The sequence below is a fragment of the Glycine max genome, chromosome 20 (genome assembly GCF_000004515.6).
Source record: "Glycine max cultivar Williams 82 chromosome 20, Glycine_max_v4.0, whole genome shotgun sequence".
Lineage (NCBI taxonomy): Eukaryota > Viridiplantae > Streptophyta > Magnoliopsida > Fabales > Fabaceae > Glycine > Glycine max.
Genome location: NC_038256.2, coordinates 35400534 through 35414916, shown reverse-complemented (window position 1 = coordinate 35414916; position 14383 = coordinate 35400534).

The window sequence follows — 14383 nt, the reverse complement described above, 5'->3', positions numbered from 1 at the left end:
GTCAGCCCCAATTTTTAGCAAGCCCAACTGCACCAGACACGCATCCTTGGGTCAAAACCACCACAGGCCTACACGGCGGCAGTAGCTCCACCCATTCCGATAGACATCGAAGCAACGATGCATACTCTTGGGCTTTCATCCACACTCGGTTTGAATAGAAAGTAAAAAACATTCAATGTGATCATGGTAGGGAGTTTGATAATGGACCCTTTTAGGAATTTTGTAAAGTAAATGGGTTAGCTTTTCGCTTGTCCATATACATCAGCACAAAATAGGAAAGCCAAGAGAAAAATCCATACCATTAACAACATTATTCATACTCTACTAGTCCATGCATCTTTACCACCTTCCTTTTGGCATCATGCTTTGCAAATGGCAACATATCTTCTCAATATTCTTCCAAGTAAACAATTAGCCTATCAATCACCTCTCAAGGTTCTTTATCAAAAGGACCCTTCCTACTTTCATCTTCGGGTATTTGGGTGTTTATGCTATCCACTTTTTTCCTCTACTACCATAAACAAACTTCAAGCTTGTTCTACCTTGTGTGTCTTTTTGGGGTATTCATCTAATCATCGTGGGCACAAGTGCTATGATTTTTCCTCTCATAAAATTATACTAAGTCGCCATGTCATTTTTTACGAAACCCAATTCCCTTTTGCTAAGTTGCACACTCCACAACCTCACACTTATGGTTTTATGGACGACATATCCTCCCCTTATGTGGTCCTCCATTTGACCTCTCTACCAGGCCTAAACCAACCGGCCCAGCAGGTTTTGCCCAACCCGTAACTTGCTGCCCAACCTACACCTCTATCCGGCCCACCCACACCTAGCCCATAATCGCTACCACAACAACCCTTACCCAGCCCAACGCCTGCACCTTTACCTACATATTAGTCCACTCCTTTTTCAGCTCTCAAACCTGTGACACATAGTTAGCATGGGACTTTCAAACCCAAACGAAATTTAAATCTTAACAATAGTGTCACCAAATCCCCCTACCAATCTCATGTCTCCCATTCGTGACCCAAATTGGAAAATGGCTATGGATGATGAATTTAATGCTCTTATTAACAATAAGACGTGGGAATTGGTGTCTCGTCCACTTGATGTTAATGTGATTCGGTCTATGTGGATTTTTACTCATGAAGAAAAATCTGATGGTGTTTTTGAGAGGCATAAGGCCCGCCTTTTAGGGGATGACAAAACACAATAGGTTGACATGGATTGCGGTGAAACTTTTAGCTCGATAGTCAAACTGGAAACTATTTGCACTGTTCTTAGTCTAGTCATCTCGAAAGCATGACCCATTCACCAACTTGAAGTTAAGAATGCTTTCTTACATAGAGAACTCAAAGAGACTGTGTACATGCATCAACCCATGGGTTTTAGGGACCTGAATCATCCTAATCATGTTTGCTTGTTGAAGAAATCTCTATATGGCCCCAAACAGTCCCCTCGGGCTAGGTACAAGAGATTCACCAATTATGTTTCTACTCTTGGGTTTTCTCACAGTATTTTTTATCATTCTCTCTTCATTTACCAACAAGGTATAACTATGGCTTACCTTCTTTTGTATGTGGATGATATTATCTTGACAGCTTCCTTTGATGTTATTCATAAGTCTATCATATACCTTTTTAGCTCGGAATTTGCTATGAAGGACCTAGGACTGTTGAGTTATTTCTTGGGTATAGTTGTAACTCGTTATGCAGGTGGTCTATTCTTATCTCAGCAGAAGTATGCAACAAAGATCATTGAACGGGCTGACATGTTATCTTGTAAGCCATTTCCTACTCTGGTTGACACACAACCAAAGCTTAATGCTAATTCCAGCACACCATATGCTAATCCATCTCATTATTGAAGTCTTGTTGGGGCTCTTCAATATCTCACCTTTACAAGATCTGATATTGTTTATGTTGTGCAACATGTGTGTTTATTCATGCATGACCCAAGGGAAGAACACATGCACGCTTTCAAGCACATTATCTGCTACATTCAAGGTATTCTTGATCATGACTTGCATCTCTGTCCATCTTGTAGATCCACTCTTCTCTCTTATGATTAGATAACGATGTAAAATTATTCCACAAGTGTATCACCTATTTTCTTATATATTTATTTATTTTACAATTATTATGTTGGTTTTTCTGTCCTTCTTAAATTTAGTCGAATACGCTCTTCTTTTGACTGGTTTTTTAATCTCTTCTTTTTTATTGGTTTTTTAATCTTTAGCAAAAGCACTTTGCCTGTAAATTAAAATTCTTTCGACACCAAAAAAAAATTGTTCATCAACTTTAATGTCATAATTTTTAAGTTTTTTTTCTTTTGATAGTTTATTTGTGAATTAGTATTGTATAGTCATTTATTTAAAATAAACTTTTAGGATTATTAAATATATTAATTATAGATATTTTTTTATATAAGCATAACTTTTGACTTGATGCAATTGTAATTAGACTTTTTGTCCTAGAATGCCCTTGATGAGTTCGACTACTCATGTACGAAGTGCCTGCTAAGAGACCCTACTTTTCATTTAAAGTGGCTATAAATATTTGTTTTTGATCACATTATTTTGTCTAATATGTGTAAACTGTAGTGAACAGAGAGCCTAACCACACTTTATCGAGAAGGGAAGGGGGTAATTATATTGTCAATTGCTCCTATATTTCCTAATGAGCATTAAATAAAGATGAATTTTTTGTTGTTGTGATGTACACAATTTTAGTCTTTTATTGTTTCTTTAATACATGGTAGTGCATGTTATAATGTGTATTATATTATAACAACTTCATTCAATTGTTATCAAAGCATAGAAATATGCATGTTATTTCGGTAAAAAAATATATATATATGCATGTTACATTTGTTTTGTGACATTATATGTGTACTAAATTGAATCATAAAAACAAGAATACTAGTTAAAATTTAGATTAATTACTCTAAATAAAGAATGAAATGCGATATAACTAAATGTATTTTTGTCTTTGTGCGTAAAAAATACATTATTTTCTTCCTTCTCCATTCAAAAGTGGATGGAACTTAAAAATATTGTGAGACCCAAATGGAGGAAGGATTGAAAAAATTCAAGTTTTTCCTTCCTTTGTCAATACGGTTCCCATCTTGGATAAGCAAAATTTATTGATAAAAAAAAAAAACGTTTCCCAATCTTCATGTGAAACAAGTGAAGCGGTAATTGCTTTGTCCACATTTATTAATGATGTGTTTGATAGATAAGAGAAATAAAAAAAAGGTAATAAATAAGATTTTTTTTTTACAGAATAAGAAAAAAGATAGAAATGTGTAAAAATATATAATTAAAAAAACAACAATATAAGTGGGTGACACTAAATTTAAAATTAACTCTATCCTTGATCTATTAAAACAAACACAACAAGTATATTCTTTCTGCGGTAACAAATACAGCCTAAATTTTCCTTTATTTATAACTCAAAAATGAGTTGGTGCTGTTTTTGAGTTTTAAATGTTTAAATGTAACTACCGTTTTGAATTACTTTAAAGTAATAATATTAAATTAATATGAAATATTTTTTTTTAAATTATAAAAAATAATTATATTTTTTTATTGTTGAAAATATTTTTAATTAATTTTTATTATTATTTAATTTTGATAAATTCTGATATAAACAATGTTATATCTGATTATAAAGGAATGTTAGCAACAATTATGTAATATTCACAAAAATTTATTAGAAATTATAAAATTATGTTGGTTTCACTTTTCATTTAATAACTCTTTTGAATTAAAAGTGAGACCCACCAGTTTATTTTTATTTTCAATAGAGTTTAATCAATAATAAAGAGAGTGTTAAGGAGAAAATATTGTTAACATTCTTCATATAATAATTAAGATGAGTGATAACATAATCTTTCTAACATTTTTTTAACACTTACTAAATAATAGACTAAAATTTATTAAAAATTTCTTATTTTGGATGTCTTAATTTAAACGAGGAGAGAGAAACCTTAAAAGTGACATGAGACCTAATAGATAAAAATTTATTGAAAATTACTTATTTTGAATGTCTTAATTTAAACGAGGAGAGAGAAACCTTAAAAGAGACATGAGACCTAGGGGTGTTTGTGGGTTGGTTTTGGCCAAATTCAGGACTCAATCCAATCAAATTTGATCGACTTGGTTCGGTTCAGTTTTTATAGTTTTTTTTACTGAACTTATTCATGAATGGTTTGGTTCGGTTTAGGCTAACGGGTTATCCATTTAAATTTGATTTTTTTCTTATAACTACTATTTTATATCATGATTCATCCAAATATTCAATACAATTAACATAATATTATCAAATGTCTGAAAATAGTAAAATTGATTCATTTAATATCATAAACATCATATTCTAAAATAGACTAATACAAATTAAAACAAAATATTTTTTTAATAATATTTATTATAATAGTCTGAATCACAACTATTTCTTACAAACTAATTTCTTGCATTAAGCTTTGCTGCAATTAGATTTGCTACAATTAGATTTGTTGCAACCAGATTTTGTTGAAACCAATGAACAAAATATGATCCATTAATATTATAAACATGACAAAAAAATATATGAAAAAGGGTAAAACAAATAATAATGTACATGAAAATAATACCTTTAGAAGTTCAACACAAATAGTCCGAACACTTGTCATTTCAACACTTTGAGTCTCAGTATTAACCGTATTTAAAACCAAAACAAACAACTCTAATTTTTTTGATTGGATCTATAAATCTAAACTCTGATTCAACTCATACATGAACGATTTTGATCGGTTCGGTTCGATTTTGACTCAAATACATAAATGATCTCACCTAAACTATTCAGATTGATTTGGCTCAATTCAAATTAATTGAGGATTCATACCCGTGAATACTGAACACCCCTAATGAGACCTATCAAAACCGGTAATTTTTAATTAATGTTAATTCGTCATTAAGCAAGTATTAAAAAAATCATTAGAAAGATTGTTGTAACATTTATCAACAACTAACCTTAGAATATCTCTTGACATATTAATACCTCCCTACTAACATTTTTCAATTAATATTTTTTCATATTTAATATATTTTTCACATCTTGCATATTAACATGTAAAATTTATTCATTGTCGATTTATATGTAATAATGACTTGTAACTACTTCCCGTATGAAAACAAATAACTCATTACAATAAAAAATGTAAATAAAAACTCTGAACATTTGTTCATCTTACTAGTGTGCTAGTGATAATTATTAGCACTTTTTACAAATATTGGGATGCAAATGAAACTAATATGAAAATGATAATGGGTAGACAACTACTCATGATAATTGGATACTAACTCCTAATAAATAAGAGTATAAATTAATTTTAATTTGTTCTCATTTTTTTTTGTAGGATTCTCTTGAAACTTGTCAATCAACATAAACTTTTTACAGTTTGGGCATTCAGGGTCAACTTTGGATACCATCACATAAGTTAAACAATGAGTGCATCCCATTGCAATCCATAGTGGTAGCTCATATTTTGAGGTGCCACCAAGATTTCCTTCAATGTCCAATATGAAAGGTAGGCATGCTTTATGAAATGAAGATGATGATAGCAGTGGAGTTCTTGAAGTTATAGATTTCAAGATATTTGATAGATTACCAAAACTTGACCCTGGTAGTGATAGTTTCAATTCCAGATCAACCACGTGTTTTTCATACTTATTCATCTCGGTCATAGTCAAACTTCCCCCTTGTATTTCCTTTGGCCTTGATTCAACCTTTGAATCAACCAAATACATGAAACAAAAAAAAAAGCTAAGATATATCTTAAAAACGAATACATGTTATGACCAAATCTCAATTTATTAAACTGAAAAAAAGATGAAAACAAAATATTTGATAATCCATGAGTGTTTGCAAGGTTTTAAAAAATTATCGATGCTCATAGTTTTGATGATAAAGCATAGGGTTTTAGACTTTACACAATCACATCGTGATTGTAATTGTGATTGTATTGGTCAAATCTATCTATAAAGTGAAGAATCACATGATGATAATATTGGTGATAACAAAAATAACTACAGCTTAAAATCTCTATTATTTGTAAAAATTAAAAAGTTTTATTTTTAGACACAACATTCAATACCATTCCCTAAAAGAAATTGAAATCATATAACACATATGAATCGAAACAAGAAGAAATAAGTTCACCTCAAAATTAACTCCATGTCTTGTAAAAGAATTCATTTTGGTTATGCAATTTGATTTGTGCTGGTTGCAAAATTGATGTCAATAGATAAGTGAAATTGTTCAAAAAAATGTCAAAGCATAAACATAAGCATCTCTCAAGATATTTACTCTCTCAATTGGTATAACTAGTGGGGATTTCCATTGATGTAAATGACGGTAAAAATTTCATCGGCATGTATTTATATACTAAACATGGTCTTGGACCACACCAAGTGTGTGTTTAGTCTCAATCTGTATTCTAATTGGATCCACATCTATTTTTTTTTAAGAAGATCCACGACTATCTAGAAGCTACTAAGAATAATTTTTATATTTTTATTCAATCTATTATAGAAAATAGGATACTCACATGTTATCAACACACATTCAAACACAATTTAACTTAAAAAAAGAAGAAGAAGAAAGGTTCGTGTTTACTATCATACCCAAAACTAAAAAGTATACTAAAATAAACCTAGGATTCACGTAGCAATTACTCATTTTAATAATTTTTAAAAATATAAAATATGATAAAATAAGCTTAAATTTGATATATTACTAGTGTAAAAAACTTAATATTTAATAACTAATTAATAATTTTGATTAGTCAAAATCCTAAAAAAAATTGTTATCATTTTTAGTCTCTACCATCAAGTAATAATATTAATTGATGACATAATAACAATGCTGACAATTAGGTGACTTATCATATCATCAATAAGTTTGATAGGACAATTATTTGTAATTTTTTTGAGTAAATAATTTTTTTAATCCCTCATTTGTCAAACTAGTTGATAAAAAGTTAAAAACCTAGTTTACTAAAAAAAATATTATAAGTGATTGTCTCATCATATCATACTTTTTGATAGTGCAACAAATCAATAAGATCATTTCAAAATCAATTTTACTATGCAATAATTAAAAGTGATGACAGAAAAAAAAGAGTCTAAGAACTTTAACAAGTCAAAAATTACATTAGGGACTAAAAATAAAAATCCAACAAAATTTAGAAACAAAAATAATAAACTCAAAATATTTCAATTAAATTCTAAAATATTCACATATACAATTTTTAAATGAATAAAATAATAATTCATCACCATAGAGTGTCTTTGGTAAGACACTTGGATAGCTTATAAATTCATTTAACTATCTTATAAGTTAGTTTGTCCAAATTTTATTTGACACATGAACTTATTTTAGTAGTTTCTAACTTATTTAGTTATTTTCACATAAAACTTCAAATAACTTATCAAAATCAAAATAAAATAGCTTACAAAATATATTTTTTTAAATATTTTTAATCCTCATTAATTTACTCGGGATTTTTTTTTACTTTTTTAATCAAATAACTAATTATATATCTTTATATCATTTGAAATTTATGAACTATTCTCATTAAATATATTGAATTCAATCTGCTAACAACTACCAATTAACTTATAAGCTAGTTTTATCAACCCACCAGTATAAAAATGCAATAAATTTTAATATAAAAGAAAACAATTTAGTTTCAAGAAAAACGTGAATCTAATTGAAATTTAACAAAATGACATTAAAGTTAAAAAATGGTGCGGTGTGAAGATTTAAAATGAAAACCAAATTAAATTTTTGAACCAAATTCAAATTACGTCCACATACATTTTTATATACAGTTTTATTTTCCACCAAAAAAACGCAGTTATATTAATCGATTATCAAATAATTAATGCTATATTTAATTTCATATATAATTTTTTATATCTATTTTTTTCATTTACATGTTTAATTAATACTCTTGTTTTATTTTTCTGAAGTAATTAATAATATTCTAAAATTAAAGAAAATAACTTAAATAAACGGCAGGTAAAGGAATGATTTTATACTACTCAGCCAGCCGTAAATTTAAAATTATTAAATTTTATACTAAAGAGACCTAATTTAATTGATTGAACAGAATAAGTTGTTATAAATATCTTATTATCTATCTTTAATTCCTAGGATTAAATAAAAATTGTGATCATTATCTTAAAAATACACTTAAGATGATTAATTATTTAAAACTGTAATTTTTTTATAATAATATCATAAGAAAAATAAAATTAATAACAAAAGGTATCATACATTTTCTTGAAGTAAAAGTTATTCTACATTTATTGTAAAAGAAATATTTTCCTGTGTGGAATATTTCCAGTAACCGGCGTCATCAATTCTTGTATATTAAATTAGATTGAATCTTTTTAGGGTGAATTAATTTTTTAATCAATTTTATTTTAGGAAGTGATACATGTTATTACTTTTTTTCTTTTTTAAATTTAAATTCAAAGAATTTTGAATTAATTATCCAAGGACAAACATTTATATGGAGCGTTATTAAAGACATGCGCATTACGTTTATTAGTATTTTTGCTTATTTATTGTAAAGAATAAATAATTTTTATAATGCATGCACATTTTTTTATGAACTTAAGTTGTCTTTTATCTTTCCAAAACTGTAGTGTGTAATGTAGTGTGCAATTTGGTTTTAGACAAGTCTTGAGTTGCTAATTGCTTAGCAACAACATCTAGATTTTTTGCTTGGCAACATGTTTTTGATTGTAGCCCTATTTATATTGAATCTCTCATTTTATATATGAAATAATATAAAGTGTGTTTCTTTTAAAAGAAGATATTTTTTTATCTATTAGTAATGACAACTCGTAGATTAAAGATAGATTTATCTATTTCTCTTAACAAAATATAGGACGAATTTAGGTTTATAAAAAAAATAAGGATGAAAAATGAAATTCAACCCCATCTTTATTAGGTTTTATTAGGTTTCGAAAATCCAACAAGAAATCCATCTCAATTTAAAAAAAAAAATATTTATTCATATATTTTAAATAATTCATAGATTAAGTTGTTAATTATATTTTAATTGAATCAATATATATAATTTAATAAAAAAATAATGTAAACATATTTAAGAATTAAATTATAATTTTAGTTAAATGTATATTTTTTATTTTTCTAAAATAAATATTATAACTATAATATTATTTATTTAACTAAATAATTATTCTATATTTTAATAAATATTAAAAATAAAATATTACATAATTAACAGTTGCGTATAATATATATAATAATAGAATTATTTATAAATATATAACTATATTATTAATAATTACAAAAATATACTTAGCGAAACGAGAGTGACAGACTCTCCCTCTCCCTGGGTCGGAAAAAATTCAATCTGGACCGCGGTCAAAGCAGATTATCCAAATAACATACTTAATTTTGTTAAATACATGACATTTGACTTTGACTTCAAGGAAATATATATTGTTTAGATGAATCATTTATTTAGCATTTAACAATGATTTTAACTTGAATAGTTTTTAAAAATAATTAATAGAGTTATCATATGTGTTCCCACATAAATAAGCTATATTGGTTGTCTGTTAAAGAGATACTAAGTTAGTCAGGTGCCAAGCGTTACTTACTCCCATGGTTCAAAATCTAATTATACCTTTAATCGAGTATGAGGTATGAGTTACTATATTAGGTGCCAAATCTTACTCCATTTAGTTGTTTCTTTTAAAAAAATCAATAAGTAATATAGTAAGTTAATCGTATACTATCATATTGGTACATTAAAAATTTGTTTAATTTTTATCCTATATTTATCACCAAACAACCTTCAAAGTTAGTTTGGCGATCATAATAAAATAAAATATAATAAAATGTAAGACCTTTTTTATTTATCAGAATGAATATAAGAACATGCAAGAAAGAAAGTTGAAAATAAACATTGTGTAAGAAAAACAGTCCCTGTGGCATATGCTAAAAGGGTTGGATAATGAAATGTAAGAGTTAAACAACAGGAAAATAATATAAAATAGCTATTTTTCATCTCTTTTTTTTATAAAAAAAAATTGATAATTATAATCAATAATTAATCTTAATTATTAGATTTTTAAAAAATGAGTTATGAGAATCATGAGAAATTCTTTAATCTCGGCGAATTGATTTAATGTATTTTATTTTCAACTTTTTAAAAAATTTGTAAATTTTATCTTATATCATTAGGTGGCGTAACATGTTAAAATAATTATACTTTTCAACCCTAATTTTTTACATATCCTCAATTTTTTTTTTCACTTTTTGCAAATTTTAACCTCTTTTTTTTTTTTTTACAAATTTTACCCCAACTTTTATGCTACCATGTTAGCTCAACAAAAGTAAGATTTGCAAGTTTTTTAAAAAAGTTGAGAGTAAAATACATTAAATTAATCTATTGAAAGTAAAATTCGCTAAAAAGTAAAAAGTTGAATGTAAAAAATAAAATTAAACCTAAAAGTTACTATTGATGGATTAACTTACTCAAAAAATAGTGATAATCAATCATAATCTTAAGAAAATAAAGGGAGAAGAAAAAGAATAACTCTTTTAAATATACTTTTTGAAATAACTTGATTTCTCTCCCAGATACATATATTAATGTATTTACATCCTATTTATCACAGGAATGCATTAATAATATATACAAAATTTTTAAGGGAAAAATCTAATAATTTCTATTTAATTTATGTAGGGATATTATAATAATTCAATATTTAGTTAAAGAAAAATGTTAAATTATAATTTTAATCTGTGTAATTCCTAATATGTAATTTTAGTCTCATATTTTTAAATATAAGATTTTTATTTCTCAAGTTTTAAAATTATGTAATTTTAATCTTTTTATCTTTTAATTAATTGTGAGCTGATCATGATGTGAGATTTTTCCCTTGTCATGGACAATTGATATAATACTTTAATTGTGACAAGACAATTATGTGGACTAGTGATGTGATAAGTGATTTATAGCCTAAAAAAAACATTATAAAGATGATAAACACAAATCTAAAATTCAAATTTCTCTATTTTTCTTTCACTACCTAAGCCACAAAAGTTATGTTTGATTTAGGGTATCGGGAGAGAACAAAAGTTATGTTTGATTTAGGGTATCGGGAGAGAAAATGAGATAAATTATATATTTTTTAATGTAGGACTCACCCATTTTTCACTATACATTAATTAAAAATTTCTCTTGTATTTTTATCATTTAAACCAAACATCCCATAAGGGTATTTTTATCATTTAAACTAAACACGGTTTTTTTTTTTTTGTGAAAAATGATAAAAATGAGTTTAGAACCCAAATCTCTTTATTTTTCTTTCACCTCCTAAACCACCAAGGGGTGAGTTTATTTAAGGAAATTTAATAAAAAAGGAAGTATATTTAATAATTAAGAGAAGTATGTTTAACAACTAGTTATTCTACCCGGTGTTGTTTGGGTAAATTTTTTTTTTTGTGAAACTGATTAGATAAAATTTATTTAATCATTACTTATTTTTCATTTGACAAATTTATTAATTTTTAGGATTTAATAGAAATTACTAATAATTTATAACTTACCCAACGATGTCCAAGACTCTGGGTGGTTTTTGTTTTATTTCTAAAATATAAAATTGACATGGAAAATAATAAATTAAATTTGATATATATATATATATATATATATATATATATATATATATATATTTCAGAACACTTTTTTTTTACTTATATAATATTTTTTTAAGTAATTGAATTTCTTTAATTTTATTTATCAACAAATTAATATCTTTAAATCTGATATGCTCTACACTCATGAAATTGCAACATCTAACTTACTCAAAATTTTTTATTTATCTTTAAAATGTAAAAAAATTAAAACGCTAATAAAATAAATGAAAGGAAGTATACTTTAATAATTAAGGGAAGTATGTTTAACAATTGCCCGGAATATAAGGTAGCCCCGCTGATGAGAGTGAGACTATGATTTTGTTTGGGGATATGCTAGGTGCACCCAGCAATATTGCTGGTGCACCCAGCAATTTATTGAAACTACCATTTTACCCTTCATTAAAAAAGTTTAAAATATTGAAATAGTTTTCTTCTCCTCTCCCGGAATCACTAAGCCTTCTTCTTGCTTCTGCTTTTCTTCCTTCCGCGAGCCTTCTTCCGCGAGCCTTCTCCTTCTTCCTTTGCATACCTCTTCCGCGAGCCTTCTCCTTCACCGCGAGCCCAGCTGCTGCTTCGGTTGGACGCCATTTCCGTTCGAGGTAGGTGTCCCTAATCTTCCCTTTGCTTTTATTATGCACTGTAGTTGTAGCATTTAGGGTAGGTTAGAAGAACCTTAGGTTAGCGGAACCGTAGGGTAGAAGACGAGAGCAGGAGACGCCGGAAAAAATGGGGAAATGGCTGACGACGGAGTCTTCCGGAAGACCCGTTAGGGGTTCTTCCGGAAGTTCCGGAAGAACGTTTTCCGGAAAGTTTCCGGAAGAAGTGTTCTTCCGGAAGTAACCAAACGTCTTCCGGAAGAACACTTCTTCCGGAAGACTTCCGGAAAACGTCTTCCGGGAACTTTCCGGAAGAAGTGGTTCATCCGGAAGAATTCCGGAAGACGCCCACTTCCGGAAGAAGTTTCAAACTTCCGGAAGACCTTTCCGGAAGAACCCTTCTTCCGGAGTGTTTCCGGAAGAACCACTTCTTCCGGAAGTGGTTTTTTTTTTTTGTGTTTTTTTTTAAAATTTTTTTTAAACAGAAATTGTTTTGTTTTTTTTTAAATGAATTATTTTATTTATTTTGGTTATTTTGTTTTTTAGATTTTATGAAAAATGAAGTTTGGGTTTTTGATGTCATATTTTTTTTATAATTTAAATTGTGTATTTTTACTAAATATTAATTTGTAAATTAATTTTTTTTTATAAAAGTAGTTGTGTTTGTTTTTGTTTATTGTTTTTTTTTAAATTAGTGTTTTTTCTTTAAAAATGAAGTTGTCTATTTTTATAATTAAAGTTGTGTGTTTTGGAAGTTTTATAAAAATACTAATTTTTTATAATTAATTAGTTTATTTTATTATAAATGAAGTATTTTATTTACTAAAAAAATTGTGGATGTTTACTAAATAATTTTTTTTTACATTAGTTGTTTAATTTTTTTTAAAAATTAAGTTGTGGATGTTTAGTAATGAATTATTTTTATATTAGTTGTGTTTTGTTTTTATAAATGAAGTTGTTTATTTTTTTTTAAAAAAAATTAACTTGTTGATGTTTACTAAGTAATTTAGTTGTGTTTTTTTTTATAAATGAAGTTGTTTATTTTTTTTTAAAAATTAAGTTGTGGATGTTTACTAATTAATTTTTTTTATATTAGTTGTGTTTTTTTTTTATAAATGAAGTTGTTTAATTTTTTTAAAAAAAATTAAGTTGTGCATGTTTATTAATAATTTTATTTTACATTAGTTGTTTTTTTTATATAAATGAAGTTGTTTAATTTTTTTTTAAAAAAATTAAGTTGTGCATGTTTATTAATAATTTTATTTTACATTAGTTGTTTTTTTTATATAAATGAAGTTGTTTAATTTTTTTTTTTAAAATTAGGTCGTGTATGTGTGAAAATGATTTGATTTAAGTTAGTCTTATTTGTTTATAAATAAAGCTGATTTTTTATAAAGAAAATTGTGTATATTTTGACCGAAAAAAAAACGTGTTCGACATGATTTACAGATCATGGCCAGAACACGAGGTTTAGGTCGTGCCATAGGTAGATTTGTAGGCAGAGATAGAGCTGCTGACGAGGATGCTGGCGATGTTCCCGAGAGGCGTAGGCCTACTGCCTCAGCCCGTAGGCTACGCGTTCATCAGATGACTACGGAGGGACGTGATATGGCTGAGGACGTCGCTGACATGACTGATGATGTCCCTGAGCAGCCTACGGAGGCACCTGAGATGCGTGCGGACGCACAGGGTGCTGATAGTGGTGAGGGGTCAGATGGTGATGATGCTGCAGAGGGATTCCCTGGTGGTCCACGTGACCCGTCAGTGCTCACATCATTTGCCGAGCATGTTGCACATGTCGTGTGGAGTGGACAGGTATTTTAATTTGTTAATTATTTGTCATTGTTTATTTATTTGTTTATGATTAATTTTTTTTTAATAATTGTATAATTTGTACTTCAAATCAGGAACGTCCTGATTTGAAGTTAGTGTCACATGGGAGGAAGCTGACACTGATTGGGAGGCCAGTGCCTGAGATTGAAGGCCTGGTGGCTGCCACAGGATTAAGTCCACTGATAGATTGTTCAGTTATTACTGGCGATCCTGGACTTATAT